The 21996-nt window shown below is 46.8% G+C and overlaps 1 long non-coding RNA gene across 1 annotated transcript in view; it reads left to right on the top strand.

Moving 5' to 3' along the window:
• The window catches only part of LOC148514841 (uncharacterized), a 63045-nt gene extending 55198 nt beyond the window's left edge, over positions 1 to 7847 (top strand). Inside the window, exon 3 of the long non-coding RNA XR_015879453.1 lies at positions 7780 to 7847. This is a non-coding gene — a long non-coding RNA (uncharacterized LOC148514841). The remainder of the gene's footprint in view (positions 1 to 7779) is intronic.
• Positions 7848 to 21996: the final 14149 nt, after the last annotated feature.

Here is a 21996-nt window from a genome sequence, read left to right as displayed (position 1 = left end):
CTTCAACCTTTAACCCTCCAGCTGCTGGGGAACTACACAACCCAGCATACCCTGCCTCTGTTTTGATATAACAGCATGCTAAAACTGTGGCAGGGCATTCTAGGATCTGTAGTTCCACAGCAGCTGGAAGGCCAAAGGTTGAAAATCCCGGGGCTAGAGCATGACCTGGAACAATGAGGAAAGCAGAAAAGCACACTCCCTGTCCCTCACTCTGATTGGTTAGAGCATGTTCTGGAACAATGAGGAGAGCGGGAAAGCACACTCTCCTTCCCTCACTCTGATTGGCTAGAGTGTGTTCTGGAACAATGAGGAGAGCGGGAAAGCACTCTCTCCTTCCCTCACTCTGATTGTCTAGAGCATGTTCTGGAACAATGAGGAGAGCGGGAAAGCACACTCCCTGTCCCTCACTCTGATTGGCTAGAGTGTGTTCTGGAATAATGAGGAGAGCGGGAAAGCACACTCTTCTTCCCTCACTCTGATTGGCTAGAGTGTGTTCTGGAACAATGAGGAGAGCGGGAAAGCACACTTTCCTTCCCTCACTCTGATTGGCCAGAGTGTGTTCTGGAACAATGAGGAGAGCGGGACAGCACACTCTCCTTCCCTCACTCTGATTTGCTAGAGTGTGTTCTGGAACAGTGAGAAGAGCGGGAAAGCACACTCTCCTTCCCTCACTCTGATTGGCTAGAGTGTGGTCTGGAACAATGAGGAGAGCGGGAAAGCACACTCTCCTTCCCTCACTCTGATTGGCTAGAGTGTGTTCTGGAACAATGAGGAGAGCGGGAAAGCACACTCTCCTTCCCTTACTCTGATTGGCTAGAGCAGGGGTCTTCAACCTTTAACCCTCCAGCTGCTGGTGAACTACACAACCCAGCATGCCCTGCCTCTGTTTTGATATAACAGCATGCTAGAACTGTGGCAGGGCATTCTGGGATCTGTAGTTCCACAGCAGCTGGAAGGCCAAAGGTTGAAAATCCCTGGGCTAGAGCATGACCTGGAACAATGAGGAAAGCAGAAAAGCACACTCCCCGTCCCTCACTCTGATTGGTTAGAGCATGACCTGGAACAATGACGAGAGCGGGAAAGCACACTCTCCTTCCCTCACTCTGATTGCTAGAGTGTGTTCTGGAGCAATGAGGAGAGCGGGAAAGCACACTCTCCTTCCCTCACTCTGATTGGCTAGAGTGTGTTCTGGAACAGTGAGAAGAGCGGGAAAGCACACTCTCCTTCCCTCACTCTGATTGGCTAGAGTGTGTTCTGGAACAATGAGGAGAGCGGGAAAGCACACTCTCCTTCCCTCACTCTGATTGGCTAGAGTGTGTTCTGGAACAATGAGGAGAGCGGGAAAGCACACTTCCCATCCCTCACTCTGATTGGTTAGAGCGTGTTCTGGAACAATGAGGAGAGCGAGAAAGCACACTCCCCATCCCTCACTCTGATTGGTGACAGTGTGTTCTGGAACAATGAGGAGAGCGGGAAAGCACACTCTCCTTCCCTCACTCTGATTGGCTAGAGTTTGTTCTGGAACAATGAGGAGAGCGGGAAAGCACACTCTCCTTCCGTCACTCTGATTGGCGATAGTGTGTTCTGGAACAATGAGGAGAGTGGGAAAGCACACTCTCCTTCCCTCACTCTGATTGGCTAGAGTGTGTTCTGGAACAATGAGGAGAGTGGGAAAGCACACTCTCCTTCCCTCACTCTGATTGGCTAAAGTGTGTTCTGGAACAATGAGGAGAGCGGGAAAGCACACTCCCCATCCCTCACTCTGATTGGCTAGAGTGTGTTCTGGAACAATGAGGAGAGCGGGAAAGCACCCTCTCCTTCCCTCACTCTGATTGGCTAGAGTGTGTTCTGGAACAATGAGGAGAGCTGGAAAGCACACTCTCCTTCCCTCACTCTGCTTGGCTAGAGTGTGTTCTGGAACAATGAGGAGAGCGGGAAAGCACACTCCCCATCCCTCACTCTGATTGGCTAGAGTGTGTTCTGGAACAATGAGGAGAGCGGGAAAGCACACTCTCTTTCCCTCACTCTGATTGGCTAGAGTGTGTTCTGGAACAATGAGGAGAGCGGGAAAGCACACTCTCCTTCTCTCACTCTGATTGGCTAGAGTGTGTTCTGGAACAATGAGGAGAGCGGGAAAGCACACTCCCCATCCCTCACTCTGATTGGCTAGAGTGTGTTCTGGAGCAATGAGGAGAGCGGGAAAGCACACTCTCCTTCCCTCACTCTGATTGGCTAGAGTGTGTTCTGGAACAATGAGGAGAGCGGGAAAGCACACTCTCCTTCCCTCACTCTGATTGGCGATAGTGTGTTCTGGAACAATGAGGAGAGCGGGAAAGCTCACTCTCCTTCCCTCACTCTGATTGGCGATAGTGTGTTCTGGAACAAGGAGGAGAGCGGGAAAGCACACTCTCCTTCCCTCACTCTGATTGGCTAGAGTGTGTTCTGGAACAATGAGGAGAGCGGGAAAGCACACTCCCCATCCCTCACTCTGATTGGCTAGAGTGTGTTCTGGAACAATGAGGAGAGCGGGAAAGCACCCTCTCCTTCCCTCACTCTGATTGGCTAGAGTGTGTTCTGGAACAATGAGGAGAGCGGGAAAGCACACTCTCCTTCCCTCACTCTGATTGGCTAGAGTGTGTTCTGGAACAATGAGGAGAGCGGGAAAGCACACTCCCCATCCCTCACTCTGATTGGCTAGAGTGTGTTCTGGAACAATGAGGAGAGCGGGAAAGCACACTCTCCTTCCCTCACTCTGATTGGCTAGAGTGTGTTCTGGAACAATGAGGAGAGCGGGAATGCACACTCTCCTTCCCTCACTCTGATTGGCTAGAGTGTGTTCTGGAACAATGAGGAGAGCGGGAAAGCACACTCTCCTTCCCTCACTCTGATTGGCTAGAGTGTGTTCTGGAACAATGAGGAGAGTGGGAAAGCACACTCTCCTTCCCTTACTCTGATTCGCTAGAGCAGGGGTCTTCAACCTTTAACCCTCCAGCTGCTGGGGAACTACACAACCCAGCATGTCCTGCCTCTGTTTTGATATAACAGCATGCTAAAACTGTGGCAGGGCATTCTAGGATCTGTAGTTCCACAGCAGCTGGAAGGCCAAAGGTTGAAAATCCCGGGGCTAGAGCATGACCTGGAACAATGAGGAAAGCAGAAAAGCAAACTCCCTGTCCCTCACTCTGATTGGTTAGAGCATGTTCTGGAACAATGAGGAGAGCGGGAAATCACACTCTCCTTCCCTCACTCTGATTGGCTAGAGTGTGTTCTGGAACAATGAGGAGAGTGGGAAAGCACTCTCTCCTTCCCTCACTCTGATTGTCTAGAGCATGTTCTGGAACAATGAGGAGAGCGGGAAAGCACACTCCCTGTCCCTCACTCTGATTGGCTAGAGTGTGTTCTGGAATAATGAGGAGAGCGGGAAAGCACACTCTTCTTCCCTCACTCTGATTGGCTAGAGTGTGTTCTGGAACAATGAGGAGAGCGGGAAAGCACACTTTCCTTCCCTCACTCTGATTGGCCAGAGTGTGTTCTGGAACAATGAGGAGAGCGGGAAAGCACACTCTCCTTCCCTCACTCTGATTTGCTAGAGTGTGTTCTGGAACAATGAGAAGAGCGGGAAAGCACACTCTCCTTCCCTCACTCTGATTGGCTAGAGTGTGTTCTGGAACAATGAGGAGAGCGGGAAAGCACACTCTCCTTCCCTTACTCTGATTGGCTAGAGCAGGGGTCTTCAACCTTTAACCCTCCAGCTGCTGGTGAACTACACAACCCAGCATGCCCTGCCTCTGTTTTGATATAACAGCATGCTAGAACTGTGGCAGGGCATTCTGGGATCTGTAGTTCCACAGCAGCTGGAAGGCCAAAGGTTGAAAATCCCTGGGCTAGAGCATGACCTGGAACAATGAGGAAAGCAGAAAAGCACACTCCCCGTCCCTCACTCTGATTGGTTAGAGCATGACCTGGAACAATGACGAGAGCGGGAAAGCACACTCTCCTTCCCTCACTCTGATTGGCTAGAGTGTGTTCTGGAGCAATGAGGAGAGCGGGAAAGCACACTCTCCTTCCCTCACTCTGATTGGCTAGAGTGTGTTCTGGAACAATGAGGAGAGCAGGAAAGCACACTCTCCTTCCGTCACTCTGATTGGCTAGAGCATGTTCTGGAACAATGAGGAGAGCGGGAAAGCACACTCTCCTTCCCTCACTCTGATTGGCTAGAGTGTGTTCTGGAACAATGAGGAGAGCGGGAAAGCACACTCTCCTTCCCTCACTCTGATTGGCTAGAGTGTGTTCTGGAACAATGAGGAGAGCGGGAAAGCACACTCTCCTTCCCTCACTCTGATTGGCTAGAGTGTGTTCTGGAACAATGAGGAGAGCGGGAAAGCACACTCCCCATCCCTCACTCTGATTGGTTAGAGCGTGTTCTGGAACAATGAGGAGAGCGAGAAAGCACACTCCCCATACCTCACTCTGATTGGTGACAGTGTGTTCTGGAACAATGAGGAGAGCGGGAAAGCACACTCTCCTTCCCTCACTCTGATTGGCGATAGTGTGTTCTGGAACAATGAGGAGAGCGGGAAAGCACACTCTCCTTCCGTCACTCTGATTGGCAATAGTGTGTTCTGGAACAATGAGGAGAGCGGGAAAGCACACTCTCCTTCCCTCACTCTGATTGGCTAGAGTGTGTTCTGGAACAATGAGGAGAGTGGGAAAGCACACTCTCCTTCCCTCACTCTGATTGGCTAAAGTGTGTTCTGGAACAATGAGGAGAGCGGGAAAGCACACTCCCCATCCCTCACTCTGATTGGCTAGAGTGTGTTCTGGAACAATGAGGAGAGCGGGAAAGCACCCTCTCCTTCCCTCACTCTGATTGGCTAGAGTGTGTTCTGGAACAATGAGGAGAGCTGGAAAGCACACTCTCCTTCCCTCACTCTGCTTGGCTAGAGTGTGTTCTGGAACAATGAGGAGAGCGGGAAAGCACACTCCCCATCCCTCACTCTGATTGGCTAGAGTGTGTTCTGGAACAATGAGGAGAGCGGGAAAGCACACTCTCTTTCCCTCACTCTGATTGGCTAGAGTGTGTTCTGGAACAATGAGGAGAGCGGGAAAGCACACTCTCCTTCTCTCACTCTGATTGGCTAGAGTGTGTTCTGGAACAATGAGGAGAGCGGGAAAGCACACTCCCCATCCCTCACTCTGATTGGCTAGAGTGTGTTCTGGAGCAATGAGGAGAGCGGGAAAGCACACTCTCCTTCCCTCACTCTGATTGGCTAGAGTGTGTTCTGGAACAATGAGGAGAGCGGGAAAGCACACTCTCCTTCCCTCACTCTGATTGGCGATAGTGTGTTCTGGAACAATGAGGAGAGCGGGAAAGCTCACTCTCCTTCCCTCACTCTGATTGGCGATAGTGTGTTCTGGAACAATGAGGAGAGCGGGAAAGCACACTCTCCTTCCCTCACTCTGATTGGCTAGAGTGTGTTCTGGAACAATGAGGAGAGCGGGAAAGCACACTCCCCATCCCTCACTCTGATTGGCTAGAGTGTGTTCTGGAACAATGAGGAGAGCGGGAAAGCACCCTCTCCTTCCCTCACTCTGATTGGCTAGAGTGTGTTCTGGAACAATGAGGAGAGCGGGAAAGCACACTCTCCTTCCCTCACTCTGATTGGCTAGAGTGTGTTCTGGAACAATGAGGAGAGTGGGAAAGCACACTCCCCATCCCTCACTCTGATTGGCTAGAGTGTGTTCTGGAACAATGAGGAGAGCGGGAAAGCACACTCTCCTTCCCTCACTCTGATTGGCTAGAGTGTGTTCTGGAACAATGAGGAGAGCGGGAATGCACACTCTCCTTCCCTCACTCTGATTGGCTAGAGTGTGTTCTGGAACAATGAGGAGAGCGGGAAAGCACACTCTCCTTCCCTCACTCTGATTGGCTAGAGTTTGTTCTGGAACAATGAGGAGAGCGGGAAAGCACACTCTCCTTCCCTCACTCTGATTGGCTAGAGTGTGTTCTGCAACAATTCATGTGAGTGCGGACTGCATATGATATATGTATGTATGTATATATATATATATATATGTTGCAGTACAATAAATTGGACTCTATGGCCCTCATTCAGAGCCACTCGCTAGCGGCAGTACGCTCGTTCCGAGCGATGTTCGCACATCTGCGCATGCGTACAGTTTTTAGTACGCATGCGCGATCCAGTCAGTGCGGCCGAAAATCGTTGGTACACAATATAGCGAGGGCCTGCTATTTTGAGTGACAGAATGAGGCGTATGTGGGTGGTAACAGGGGAAGGTGCTTGAAAACGGGGTGTGGAGATCCGAACGCAGGCGTGCTTAAAGGTCAAAACGGGCGTTTTAAGGGAGTGCATAATTAATACAGCAGCATCATTGACCACGTCACTTGGTTTTTTTTAACTCAGAACTGCTCGCAAAATAGCGGTTGAAAACACCAACCACAAGAATAGCGAGCAGTTCATACGCTGTACGATGTACTCGATTAATCTAATAAATAGCGGACATGACGTATGGTGCGTGCGGCCAGGGGGCGTTTTTATCAAATAAACGAGCGTATGTTTTGCTCGCTCGTTCAGACTTAGAGGTGGGAACATACTGCAATTTGCGAACGGATCATTTGAATAGCCACCCCTTGTTTTTGAACGAATGACCACAAATAGCGAACGGCTCTGAATCAGGCCCTATATCCTGAAAGAGCCTTTATATACAGTAATTCAGGACTAATTATCAAGCAGCAGAGTAAGGGTAATGTCTTTCAGTTTATTAAGCCAAGCTGTGTTGCTGCTGTATGAGCACCTCATGTCTCCCCAATTATTGCAGGGGGTTAGGGAGCACTATAAGCCTGGTAGTGGGTACTTGCTGGATTGCTGTGAATATACATCCCCTAAACCACTGAAGGGCGCCTCTACAGCTGTTTTCCCAGCTGTATGTTACCAGCTGTGTGTCCCCAGGTAACCGGTTAAACGCTGACTTAATTAGCCCCCGCTATAAAGCTGCTGAATCACAGACGGCCGGCACCTATATATTATGGGCACAATATCCCTTCCTTGTGATGAAACCGGGGTGTATTGTGCCTGGAGAAATGTGTTAAGCCTTTGGTGACACACACCAAAATCTTAGGACTGTACTTCCTTAATGATTGGATCAGTGCTTTTGATAAATAGGATCCGTCTGTGACGTTTCTGCGTTGTATATAAAATGTGTTTGTTGTGTTTATGGTGTAGAGGCCCAGAGCATGAAAACCTCACTTTATTATAGGGCAGGTTTATGTCGTACATGTTCTATAGGATTCACTCCATTCAGCCATAATCTACCTCACTTCCCCAACATCATATGTCCACAGAGTCTGATCATAATACTCTATTGTTACATTGTACGTAATCCCTAGTAGTGTTTATGTGTAATAAGTGTTCCATGGATACAAACATTAATTATATTTTGCTAGTAACATATTGGAGATAATTCTGGGCAACAGGTTAAAGGGGAACCTTTTAGAACCTGTCACAAATAATACTAATCAGAGACAAGTTTTTAGAACCCGGGACTTAGTGGAAATCATTTCATTATTATGAATAAGCAAATTCTACTTCAGAAATGGCTCCTGTAGTTGGGTTCCTGGTGCCTCTAAGACAGGATATGTTTGTGCGTCTCTATGCAATATTCTGTATATGCTTATTGTTGCTGTAACTCTTGCTGAATTACTCACCATGTTAATCTAATGGAAATAACACAATTTTCATGCTATTTTATGCGGTAAAGGATTACACTGGTTGCAGACCATCGGCTGTCTCTTCATCCCTATTCCTTTGATGGCCTGTTTGATATATATATTATCTACATCATTTAAAGGTAAGGAAAAGTTAAACTAATTTATAGTAACCCCACAGATCATGTCATTTTTATTGCATGTCTGTGTAATAAACTGTAAATTGTACACACTGTGGGGATGATTGAGTCATACGCAAAGTGGCTGCAGGTGCAGAAACCAGATTTACTACCTTATGCTAATGCCAGTATCTGATCACTTAATGTCAGGGATCCTGCATCTGTGAGCGCAAACCAGATTTAGTACCTTATGCTAATGCCAGTATCCGATCACTTAATGTCAGGGATCCTGCATCTGCGAGCGCAAACCAGATTTACTACCTTATGCTAATGCCAGTATCCGATCACTTAATGTCAGGGATCCTGCATCTGCGAGCGCAAACCAGATTTATTACCTTATGCTAATGCCAGTATCTGATCACCTAATGTCAGGGATCCTGCATCTGCGAGCGCAAACCAGATTGCCTACCTTATGCTAATGCCGGTATCTGATCACTTAATGTCAGGGATCCTGCATCTGCGAGCGCAAACCAGATTTACTACCTTATGCTAATGCCAGTATCTGATCACCTAATGTCAGGGATCCTGCATCTGCGAGCGCAAACCAGATTTCCTACCTTATGCTAATGCCAGTATCCGATCACTTAATGTCAGGGATCCTGCATCTGCGAGCGCAAACCAGATTTCCTACCTTATGCTAATGCCAGTATCCGATCACTTAATGTCAGGGATCCTGCATCTGCGAGCGCAAACCAGATTTACTACCTTATGCTAATGCCAGTATCCGATCACTTAATGTCAGGGATCCTGCATCTGCGACCACAAACCAGATTTACTACCTTATGCTAATGCCAGTATCCGATCACCTAATGTCGGGGATCCTGCATCTGCGACCACAAACCAGATTTACTACCTTATGCTAATGCCAGTATCCGATCACCTAATGTCAGGGATCCTGCATCTGCGCCCACAAACCAGATTTACTACCTTATGCTGATGCCAGTATCCGATCACTTAATGTCAGGGATCCTGCATCTGCGACCACAAACCAGATTTACTACCTTATGCTAATGCCAGTATCTGATCACCTGATGTCAGGGATCCTGCATCTGCGACCGCAAACCAGATTTACTACCTTATGCTAATGCCAGTATCCGATCACCTAATGTCGGGGATCCTGCATCTGCGAGCGCAAACCAGATTTACTACCTTATGCTAATGCCAGTATCCGATCACCTAATGTCGGGGATCCTGCATCTGCGACCCCAAACCAGATTTACTACCTTATGCTAATGCCAGTATCCGATAACTTAATGTCAGGGATCCTGCATCTGCGACCGCAAACCAGATTTACTACCTTATGCTAATGCCAGTATCTGATCACTTAATGTCAGGGATCCTGCATCTGCGAGCGCAAACCAGATTTACTACCTTATGCTAATGCCAGTATCTGATCACCTAATGTCAAGGAAACTGCATCTACGAGCGCAAACCAGTGCCGGCCATTGATTTTATGTTGTCTGCCATAGCTATCATCATTCCTATCTTCGCTTGCACCAGCCCCATTCCAGTTTCAGGAGAGCTGTCAGAAAAAGGCTTACAACCCCCATACGCACAACTCCGAATCACACAGAACTATTGATACACCCATTTTTTAGGGACAGCTTATCCCGGGGTCCCTGGCAGGTACAGGCCAATCATTTGAGAGTCTGCCTTACTCATATGTGATTTCTCTGCCATGGGGAACCCTTGAAGACATTGTTCCTCCCTGGGCAGAAGGTGACTTCAGTCCGTATTTACTATTCGCTTTGGAGCTCACATGGTGAAATGTGAACTTCCCTGATCAAACAATTTTATAATATTAAACTGTATTTGCTAATTTAGTACCATTTGTATCAGTAATGTTTCCTTAGAAGAAAAACACTCAGGGACATTAATATTCATTCTAATTATGCCAGTTGTAGATAATCTCTAGCCGCTTCCCCCGGTCTCTTCAGCCTCATTCCCCTGTGTCTCTCCAGCCCAAGCCCCCTTCTGTCTCTCCATCCATAGACCCCTTTAATCTCCCCATCCCCAGTCCCCATTTATCTCTGCATCCCCAGACCTCTTTTATCCCTCCATTCCCAGACCCTTTCTATCTCTTCAGCCCACACTGTCTCTCCAGCACCCACACTGCCCCTCCAACCCCAGCCCACAGTGCCCCTCCAGCCACCGCTATGTCCCTCCAGCCCAGATTGCCTCTCCAGACCCAGCCCAGATTGCCTCTCCAGCCCCAGCCCAGATTGCCTCTCCAGCCCCAGCCCTCAGTGTCTCTCCAGCCCCAGCCCACAGTGCCCCTCCAGCCACCGCTATGTCCCTCCAGCCCAGATTGCCTCTCCAGCCCCAGCCCAGATTGCCTCTCCAGCCCCAGCCCTCAGTGTCTCTCCAGCCCCAGCCCACAGTGCCCCTCCAGCCACTGCTGTGTCCCTCCAGCCCAGATTGCCTCTCCAGACCCAGCCCAGATTGCCTCTCCATACCCAGCCCAGATTGCCTCTCCAGACCCAGCCAACAGTGTCTCTCCATCCCCAGCCCTCAGTTAGTCTCCAGGCCCCACACTTACCTTCTTCCATGTCTTCTGTTCTGGCTGCCCACTATGGCTCTCTGCTCGGTCTTTCAGCACTGTGTGAGGTCATGACATCACACAGTTGCCCACTTCCCCAGTATAGTGGTTGGCTAATCAGCCGAATCGCGTCATTGTGGCTCTGCCCTCACTCCACAATCTCAGCATTGCAAAGTGAAGGCATGGTTACAATGATGCGATTGCATTGTCACGTCCTCAGACCCGGCCCCAGACCAGCCGAGCCCCGCCCCCTACAGTGCCGACCATCTGTATCAGTAGGAAGTTGTCACCACTCCTGTCCATACCAACGGCTCTCACTGTCTCAACAGAGAAAGGACAGAGCATGGGAGTCCTGCAGCGCTGGGCATGTATAGCAGACGGGGGTAGGGCTGAAGAGACCGGGAATATACTGGGTCCATACTGCTAGTATTTTATAATTCTCAGTAATCTCCAATAAGTGAGGTTCTTTTCTTCTAAGTCTGTTTCCCAAAATACATTGCAGGGGTACAGAACATAATTGGTGGATAAGAGCACAACCAAGAAACATCTCTTGTCAGAAATCCATAGATGTCGTAATACTGTGGTAGAAAACCGGTTTCTCCACAGCAGTTGTGAAACTACAAGTGTCAGCATACCCTGTGCGCCTCTGTATGTCATGCACTGTGTAGAAAATTGCAGTGTTTCTGTCCACAGAGATAAGAATCTAAGTGTAAGATAATAAGAGTATCGGTGCAATTGTACATCTTGTCTTTATTTTTCTAGGTACATGAAATGAAAATTTCGGCAAAGTTCTGAAACTTCCGCTGTAACCAGAATCCAGAAATGAAGAATTTATTTTCCGTAGTTCTTATCTAGTGACTTTTCTGAACCATATCTGAGGTATATGGAAACCTCCAGTATTTATTATTACCAGCTGTATCCGTGTCATTATTACTCTTACTGCTACTTAGCGGATTGTATCACTATGTTATCACCCCCCGCAAAAAATACTAACGTGACCCTTTTGCTGCCACTGTATGTACCGTAACGATCATGGAGGTGCCAGCTCACACAGATTTGGGCTTTTTAGTGCCACAAATGTTAATTTAAAAAAAAACTTATTGTATGTATTTTAAAACACTGTGATATTAATTTCCATGTATTTGTTCTGTCAATGCTGAGCTGTTACCTGTTAAATAGATTTCCCCCTGCTAAGGCACGGAGGAGACTTCTGCAGCAAAACTTACCATCAATGAGGATGTTATTGTGGGACTATCCCATTAATATATCCAGGGGCGCCGAGAGGGGGGGGGGGAGCGGGTACAGTTTACCCGGGCCCGGGCTTCCAGAGGGGCCCGGCGGGGGCCCGGGTCTGGCGCCGCCCCCCCCTCACTTCCTCCCTCCCTCTGCAGCAGCCCAGCACACGCTGTGTGCTGGGCTGCAGCGGGAGATTGCTTGCGACTGCTAAGTAGCAGCCACAGCAATCTCCTATGCCACTTTTTTTTTTTCAAGGGGGCGTGGCCACGCCTTCTGAAATTAGGCCACACCCCCTCTTTACCGGGGCCAGGTGTGGCTCTCTACGCCCCTGAATATATCGGGTTATGTGATAGCTCTATCACCGGCAAGAATAGCCATTTCCAACAGCTACAGTATTAGGCTATTTGGGCAAAATTTACTAAGCGACAGGTTCTAAACCACGGCGGTTTGGTAGCGGTTTGACGGCGGGTTATAAACCCTGGGCTTTGGTAGCGGTTTTGCAGCAGTTTATAAATGACATCCCTTTTCTATTATAGTCTTAAATATGTTTTGACGGTGGTTTTGTGTGAAGCAGCGGTGGCAGCTTGTGAAGTTGTCTCTGGTTCTGGTCATTGGGCGTCTCTGTACACAAGACAGCGGCTGAGTCATTCGCATATTGTCGCAATGCACTGCGCACGGGATCACAGCAGTTACGGGCATTGCATGCATCTATGAATCAACCCCATAGACTGATATCCGGCTGGTGTTGTAATAGACTATGCCAAAGACACTTCCAGTGTGGCGGGGATAGGGATACTATAGAAGGCAATCACTGACGCATTTCTCCGTATTGTACAGCTTTCTCCATTCCTGCGATAATCTGCAGTTAAAGGTGCTCATCAACTTAATTAATACCATCTGCTAAATTACTATGGCTCCGATACTTAACAATCAACCAAATGTGGTATAGAACAGGTGCAAAAGAGACATTGTGTCAAATTTGTAATATATCCTAATTACTTTGTATCTGTATTTGATTTGTAACTTTTTAACCTTTTATCAACAAAAAAATATTAACACGTATCCATATTAATATGTTATATGTATTTTGTAACAAGATTAAACAACAAACAATAAAAACTATATAAATACACATACAGTAGCCTTTGCTTATTTTCTTAATATATAATGTATTATTTTGCTATTAACCCTTGTTTATTTTCCATTTTCCTTTTATATCCATTAGATATTCATTAAATTTCATTCCTAACTTACACTATTTTATATATATACGCAAATAATATTGATTAATAAAAGACATATGTGATGTTATTCTATAGATATAAAAAGGAAAAATATATAAAACTTACATCAAGTTGTTCCATATCACTTTAATATTTAATATATATCGATGTAGCCACATTATTTCACAGTAATGTATTCATTTTTCCATATATACACACACACACACACACACACATATATATATATATATATATATATATATATATATATATATATATTCCATAGACAAAAAACCTTATGGTTTCACATGTCCCAATAAGGCTTCTTAAACATGATCTGAAATTTCACAAAACCTACTGAATTTGTGCCACTCAAACTAAAAAAAGCAATGAAATTACGATCATTAAGGCTGACGCCTTAATAGATGTGTTCCTTGCGCAATACAGATATGGTATGCCATCACACCCTGTGGTTAACTGCAGATTCAGTACTCTCACAGAGTGGGATTGCTGTCACTCACAAAGTGGTGGAGCTCCTAATTCACAGAATTGTGTGCTCATTGGAATACACACATGCAGTCTATGCAACTGAGGTCAAAGCAGTTATGTGGCTCCCACATCCCACTCATTTGTTCACCACAACAATCACACTGGGCTCCAACATACTTCTTACTCCATACATCCATCTCATTCAGAATACGCATTCGAAGGGAAGCAGGCGGGAAGCCGATGGACGGAATCCTGACCGTCGGCTTCCCGACTGTCTAATCCTGGCAAGGATTAAATGACGCGTCAAACTCCCGACGTCTGTCATTTTCCCTATGCAGAGAGCCCGACACCCGGTTTACGGATTGAAGCCGCGAGGGGGGGGTTAGGTTTAGGGTTCCCGTGGGGGGACGTAGGGTTAGGCACCCCCCCAGGGAGGTTAGGTTTAGGCTAGGGGAAAGGAGGGTTAGAGTTAGGTACCCCCGGAGGGAGGTTAGGGTTAGGTGCCCCCAGGGGAACTAGGTTTAGGCAGTGGGGAAGGGGGAGGTTAGGGTTAGGCACTTAGAGGGGGGATTAGGGTTAGGCACTTAGGGAAAGGTTAGGGTTAGGCACCCCTAAGGGAGGGTTAGGGTTAGGGAGGATTAGGGTTAGGCACCCCTAAGGGTTAGGCACCCCTAAGGAAGGGTTAGGGTTAGGCACCCCAAGGGAGGGTTAGGGTTAGGCACCCCTAAGGGAGGGTTAGGGTTAGGATTAGGCACCCCTAAGGGAGGCTTAGGGTTAGGCACCCCTAAGGGAGGGTTAGGGTTAGGGACCCCTAAGGGAGGGTTAGGCACTTAGAGGGGGGATTAGGGTTAGGCACTTGGGGGGAGGATAGGGTTAGGCACCCCTAAGGGAGGGTTATGGGGTAGAGTAGGTTAGTAAATACATACCTTTCAATGATCGGGATTTCACTGCTGCCGGGATGCCACTGTCGGGATTTGAAGCGCCGGCTATGCGGGTACATGAAAATGGGGGCTAGCATATTTTTAAGTTGCTAAAGTGAAGATTTAAAAATCTTAAAAAATCCACCTGCCGCAAGCACCTGCAAACTTAAAAACACCTGCCCCATACTTGGGAACCCCCCTGGAGCCAATTTCGCTAGTTTTTAAGACTGTCCCCCAAATTTGGACTTTTTTACCCCCAAAATGAAAGTACTTTTTTGGGTGTTCTAAAGTACTTTTTAAAAAATTTTTTGACACAGTTTACATTTGGGGGACTGTCCAGAGGGTGCAGGGGGGTTTTCAGGAGTTTGTACCCCAAAAACCCAATTCTGCATTTTTTATCCGACTGCTATTCATAAGCGAATCTTTTTCACCGATTCCAATGCACTGAGTTTTCACAACGGCGAAAACACTTTGGAATTGAGGTCCTGATTCAGAGCCGGATGCTATTTGCGCTCACTCGTTCAGAAAAAAGGGGTGGCTATTCAAATGAACCGTTCGCTCTTTGCGGTCTGTTCACGCCTCTATGTCTGAACGAGCGAACAAAACATGTGGTCGTAATTTTGAAAAAGACGCCCCCTGGCCGCTCGCATCATACGTCATCTCCGCTATTTATTAGATTAATCGAGTACATCGAACAGCGTCTGAACTGCTCGCTATTCTTGTGGTTGGTTTTTCCTACCGCTATCTTGCGAGCAGTTCTGACTTTAAAATAACCAAGTGACGTGGTCGATGACGTTGCTGTATTAATTATGCACACCCTTAAAATGCCCGTTTTGATCGTTTGGCACGCCTGCGTTCGGATCTGCACTCCCCATTTTCAAGCACCTTTCCCTGTTACCACCCACATACTCCTGTCACTCAAATTATCAGGCATTCGCTATATAGCGAACAAACAATCTTCGGCCGCACTGACTGGTTCGCGCATGCGTATTACAAACTGTACGCATGCACAGATGTGCGAACATCGCTCGAAACGAGCGAACGGCCGCTTACGAGTGGCTCTGAATGAGACCCTGAATACGGAGGATACTTTTCTGCAGAAACTGACTTATCACGGCTAATTGAATATGAGCCTAAGTCTATGCATGTACACTATCTGTGCCTCCATGCTGCTATACTTACCCAATCCCTACAGCTGTGTGGTCTCCTAACTGTGCTAGTTCTTTATTCCCTCATCCACACCAATCTGCCTATCCCCAACTGCGTTGCCCTGTCTTATTGCATCCATGTAACTCTGGGCATGATTTATAGTGAGCGGCCATGGTGATGGTCGCGATGGTCATCGGGCTTGCAACAAGAACCTTGTGGTAGGGTCTCGTTCACCACAAGCCCCAGAGAGCTTTCGGCTCTAACAGAGCCGGAAGCTCTCCACTGAGATCACTCGTGATGTCAGTGGGGCCGCCCCCAAATGGCAAGCGTTCCCTCGGGAACGCCTCCGTTTGGGCAGCCACCCCACCGGCCAGTCCTCCAGAGGGGGTGAGCTGTCACTCAACATCGACAGCTCGCCACCATTGGTGCGAGATCCGGAGCGACGGATTCCCCGTCACTAGCCGGGTCTCGCGCATGCGCACGACGGAGCTGGCTCCGTCGTGCGCATGCGCTGTGGCAACCATCAACCCAGTTGCAAGCGCTCAGCGCTTGCGACCGGGTCTGAATCAGGCCCTCTGTTTCCTTCTGTCTGCACCACCACCTTGCCCCTAGTCACACCACTTTGTCTTCCACTCATCCGTACCCAGAGGCACCGAGAGGGGGGGGAGCGGGTACAGATTACTGGGACCCAGGCTTCCGGCGCCGCCCCCCCCTCCCTCACAGCAGCCCAGCACACAGCGTGTGCTGAGCTGCAGTGGAGATTGCTCGCGTCTCCTATGCCTGTGGGGGGGAGCGATCACACTAATCACGCCCACCCTTGGATTGGAGCAGGGCTGAGGGGGCTCAGAGCTCCCCCCCTCCCCAGCGCGCAGGGCTGCTTTGCGGAGCTGCAAACGTTTTTTTCCCGGGAAGGGGGCGTGGTCACGCCTCCCACGATTAGGCCAAACATTGTCTTCCATCTACAAAAGTCCATGGAAGATGATGTTTGTCCATGAAAGATGACGTTTTGCCTCTTTCTGAGACCCGATTTTTGGAGGGAAAAATCTGAACTCGGCGTGCAAACTCGAACCTATCCGAGCCTGCACATCCCTAAAGGGATAGTACGGTAAGCCTATGTGTATATAAAGGGATAGTACGGTAAGCCTATGTGTATATAAAGGGATAGTACGGTAAGCCTATGTGTATATAAAGGGATAGTATGGTAAGTCTATGTGTATATATAAGGGGATAGTATGGTAAGCCTATGTGTATATAAAGGGATAGTACGGTAAGCCTATGTGTATATAAAGGGATAGTATGGTAAGTCTATGTGTATATATAAGGGGATAGTATGGTAAGCCTATGTGTATATAAAGGGATAGGATGGTAAGCCTATGTGTATATATAAGGGGATAGTATGGTAAGTCTATGTGTATATAAAGGGATAGTATGGTAAGCCTATGTATATATAAAGGGATAGTATGGTAAGCCTATGTATATATAAAGGGATAGTATGGTAAGCCTATGCATATATAAAGGGATAGTATGGTAAGCTTATGTATATATAAGGGGATAGTACGGTAAGCCTATATATATATAAAGGGATAGCATGGTAAGCCTATGTATATATAAAGGGATAGTACGGTAAGCCTATGTGTATATAAAGGGATAGTATGGTAAGTCTATGTGTATATATAAAGGGATAGTATGGTAAGTCTATGTGTATATAAAGGGATAGTATGGTAAGCCTATGTATATATAAAGGGATAGTATGGTAAGCCTATGTATATATAAAGGGATAGTATGGTAAGCCTATGTATATATAAAGGGATAGTATGGTAAGCTTATGTATATATAAGGGGATAGTACGGTAAGCCTATGTATATATAAAGGGATAGCATGGTAAGCCTATGTATATATAAAGGGATACTACGGTAAGCCTATGTGTATATAAAGGGATAGTATGGTAAGTCTATGTGTATATATAAGGGGATAGTATGGTAAGCCTATGTGTATATAAAGGGATACTACGGTAAGCCTATGTGTATATAAAGGGATAGTATGGTAAGTCTATGTGTATATAAAGGGATAGTATGGTAAGCCTATGTATATATAAAGGGATAGTATGGTAAGCCTATGTATATATAAAGGGATAGTATGGTAAGCCTATGTATACATAAAGGGATAGTATGGTAAGCTTATGTATATATAAGGGGATAGTATGGTAAACCTATGTATATATAAAGGGATAGCATGGTAAGCCTATGTATATATAAAGGGATAGTACAGTAAACCTATGTATATATAAAGGGATAATATGGTAAGCCTATGTATATATAAAGGGATAGTACGGTAAGCCTATGTATATATAAAGGGATAGCATGGTAAGCCTATGTATATATAAAGGGATAGCATGGTAAGCCTATGTATATATAAAGGGATAGTATGGTAAGCCTATGTATATATAAAGGGATAGTATGGTAGGCCTATGTATATATAAAGGGATAGTATGGTAAGTCTATGTATATATAAAGGGATAGTAGGGTAAGCCTATGTATATATAAAGGGATAGTATTGTAAGCCTATGTATATATAAGGGAATAGTATGATAAGCCTATGTATATATAAGCAATAATATGGTAAGCCTATGTATATATAAAGGGAAAGTATGGTAAGCCTATATGTATATAAGGGGATAGTATGGTAAGCCTATGTATATATAAAGGGATAATACGGTAATAATATGGTAAGCCTATGTATATATAAAGGGATAGTTCGGTAAGCCTATGTATATATAAAGGGATAGTACGGTAAGCCTATGTGTATATATATATAGGGATAGTACGGTAAGCCTTAGTGTATATATAAAGGGATAGTACGGTAAGCCTATGTATATATAAAGGGATAGTATGGTAAGCCTATGTATATATATAGGGATAGTACGGTAAGCCTATGTATATATAAAGGGATAGGACGGTAAGCCTATGTATATATAAAGGGATAGTACGGTAAGCCTATGTATATATATAGGGATAGTACGCAGTGGTGTAACTAGGGTATTTGGAGCCCAGGGCAAATTTGAAAAGGGAGCCCCTAACACCCCCGATGTGCGCTCGCCGTAGACGCGCGCGGCCAAAAAAATGGGCGTGGTCACTTAAAAATGGGGCGTGTCAACATGACACACCCCTTTATTTTCAAACTGAACATTCTTATCCATATGCACCTTAGCCGCAGTAGTACCCCTTATACAGTACCCCCAGTATGCAGTTGTGGTCCCTCTTATCAGGCCCATAGTGGTGCCACATATACAGTATCCCCAGTAGTGGTACCCTCTTATACAGCCCCCAATTAGTTCCCCTTACTCAGTACCCCCAGTAGTGTTCCCCCTTATGCAGTGCCCCCAGTAGCAGTCCCCACAATGCAGTGCGCCCAGTAGCGGTATCCCTTTATTTATGCAGTGCCCTTTATATGGTGCCCCCCATGCAGTTTTCCCAGTAGTAGTCCCCTTATGCAGGCACCCTGTACTGATCCCCCTATCTAGTGCCCCCTGTAGTGGTCCCCTCAGTGCCCCTAGCTGTAGTCCTCCCCCTCCCATGCAGTGCCCCCAGTAGTGACCCCCCCTATGCAGTGGTCCCTGTAGTGGCCCTTCCAATTATTGCCCCCAGTAGTGGTCCCCCGAGTGCAGTGCCTCTAGTAATAGGCCCCTTTTAGAATGCCCCCAGTGGTAGTCCCCCCCAAGTAGTAGTCCCCAGTAGAGTAGCCCCCCCCCCAGTAGAGGTCCTCCCAATGGCGCCCCCAGTAGTAGCCACACCTCCCCCAGTAGAAGTCTCCCCAGTAGTAGCCACCCCCCTCCCCCGTTGTGCAGATATGTTAAAAAATAAATATATATAAAAATATACTTACCTGATTCCACGCTGCTCCAGCTCCTGTCCGCGATGCTGCTCCCGCCCGCCAGTCCGCCCGGGACATTATGGGACAGACGTCATGACGTCAGTCCCATTACCCACTGCAGGAGCCGGACGGAATCCGGCTCTTGCAGTGGGTGCTGCAGCAGTCAATGAGAGTCTATCTGATTCTCATTGGCTGCTGATTAACACACGCATCGCCGCCAGCGCTGGTGGCGATGCGTGTGTTATGCACAGCCTGAGCCCGCCTCCTAGCGCTATTGGGCAAGCACTCAGGGGGAGGGAACGGGCTCAGGCGTGCAGCACAGGAACCGGCGGTGGAAGCCTAGCGCCGGTCCTGTGCAAATGTGTAGCGCTGACCGCACTCATTGCGGTCGGCGCTACACTGGCTAACTAGGGCGGGCGGGCGGGCCGGTACATACTATGTATATATAAAGGGATAGTACGGTAAGCCTATGTATATATAAAGGGGTAGTATGGCAGGCCTATGTATATATAAAGGGATAATATAGTAACACTCCCTTCTCAGACATCAAACATATATATATATATATGATTACACTCAGAAATAGCGTCCCTGGGAAGGCCGCGGAGATTGCCAAATAAAGAAAAGAGATGACAACAGTAGAGCTCTCTGGGTCTGGCTCCTAAACTCAGATTGTATTCCAGTGGTTCTTCAAAATAACCCAAACCTCTCTATGATGTCTCTTCTTGGTGGACCATGGCTCCACTTAGTGAGTATATGAACCTTTTAGATCATGATCACTACCTAACTTTGGTTTAACCTCAAAAAACCAAATAGTTTATCTTTGGGAACCAATAAGCTAACACAGTCCAACTGGTACAGCATCAATCGCCCTGCCTACAGCTGCCAGCATCTGGTGAAAGGCTAAGATGCCCCTTAACAATACCACCCTCGTAGGGGTCCTTTTATAGGCAGGAAGTAAGCAGGTGAGCTCTCCAAGGCCGTAGCGCAAGGGACGAATGGCGCATCCAGTGTTTGCGGTTATTGCGAGCACTTTTCGTTCTGTCGTGCAGTTCTTTTTGACCATTACAAAATTACAGTCCAAATTTAATAAAGAGGTGACTATTCTGTCATTTCTGTCTAATTGTTTTATTTCTGGTATAAATCATTATAACTTAGATGGGAGGACATTATAAATTCATAGTGGCTATCTTCATTTAAAGCAGGAAAAGGGATTGTATAACCCTGTTATAATTAATGATTGAATCTACACATCAAGGTTAGGCTGAGTATTAAGAACAGCTAATGAATTGGTGTTTTCCCAGAACACAGCTCACGTTGTAAACCTTACCTAAAGATGATTTATACTGTATGTGCTCGGAAAGTAACATAGCAGAAAATAAGTGTAAAATAAGCGTATTTCTGTAGAGGGGCTTATTCTGAGTCTGACAGGTCTCTTTTCACGGACACCAATAGCAAGATTTAGCATACAGCGCACAGATGTGTAGCTTGGAACCATGGCGCCCAAAGCATGGATACGCTATGGCGCCATCCAGGTCTATAAAAAATCCATTTTATAAAGTTTAAAGCAGATTATCTACATGCGTCAAATAAGAAGAACATCAGGTAATCTGAAAACTGTTATGTCACAAATGTCTGAGAACAGTCCAGCAAACTCTGTTTAATAATAGGAAAATACCACAATGTAACACTATTATAATTAGAGGTGAGCAATTCGGTTTTGCTGAAAAGTGAAGACATCCGAACTTTGGGGTTCCGAGTCAAACTGATTATTGGCTCGGATCACTTTGGGGTTCGATTTGGGTCTTCTTACAAGTTCGGAACTCAGATCTAAAATCCATATCACGCATATTTTGGATTCCAATGAAGTCACTCCCTTGCGATCAGGCCCATAAAGAGCTGTGCCGGGCCTGTGTACTTTTTGGGGGCGTGGCCAAAATAGTAAGCGCAGCAGGCTCCACAGGGAAAGATTGCATTGGGGCAAATCTGGGGGGGCAAATCAGTGTGGCACAGCCAGAGGAGACTGATGTCTCTTGTAAGGTAGGGGAGGGTTGGCAGACCCAGCCTCCGCCGTGCCCCTCCATCAAGCCTGGCCTGGGTAAGTAGTAATCACTCCCCCCCCCCCTTTTGACACCCCTGCTCGTGATTTCAGGTGTTGTGAGGTGGTCAGAACTGAATGGAAATTAATGTTATTGATGTTAATAATACTATAGGGGATAAAAGGTCCAGGTTACATGTTACTTGATTTCAGCTACTTTTATCAATTTTAAAGAAATCTAAAACTGAACCGAATCAAAACACTTGAGGGTAGTTCCCACTTGAAGCCGCAAGGATCATCGCATCAGCTCCCGTATGAGGCTTCCGCGGCCTGCCGCAAACACGCCCACTTCAGAATCAGCCACAGAGTGCGAATACAGCGGCTTCCTGTCTGTGGACTGTTTGTCTCATCTTCGGATCTAGTAAATGTCAATTCATTTGTAAGTACCTAAAGGGAGCAATACAGATGGAATTAGATTGTCAATAAATGTACAATTTCTATTTGGATCTTTTCCACCATGAAATGGAAACTACAGCTGTACAGAAATGCCCAGTTCTGCTTCCTATAAATCTGTAGTATCAGAGAGTCTCCAGATGGTGGCAGAATTGTATCACTCTTTTATTATTT

Source organism: Taudactylus pleione, unplaced genomic scaffold, assembly GCF_031769625.1.
Source record: "Taudactylus pleione unplaced genomic scaffold, aTauple2 ptg000257l, whole genome shotgun sequence".
NCBI classification, from domain to species: Eukaryota; Metazoa; Chordata; class Amphibia; order Anura; family Myobatrachidae; genus Taudactylus; species Taudactylus pleione.
The sequence above is the reverse complement of the archived record's forward strand: the minus strand, read 5'-3'. Positions and strand labels throughout refer to the sequence as shown.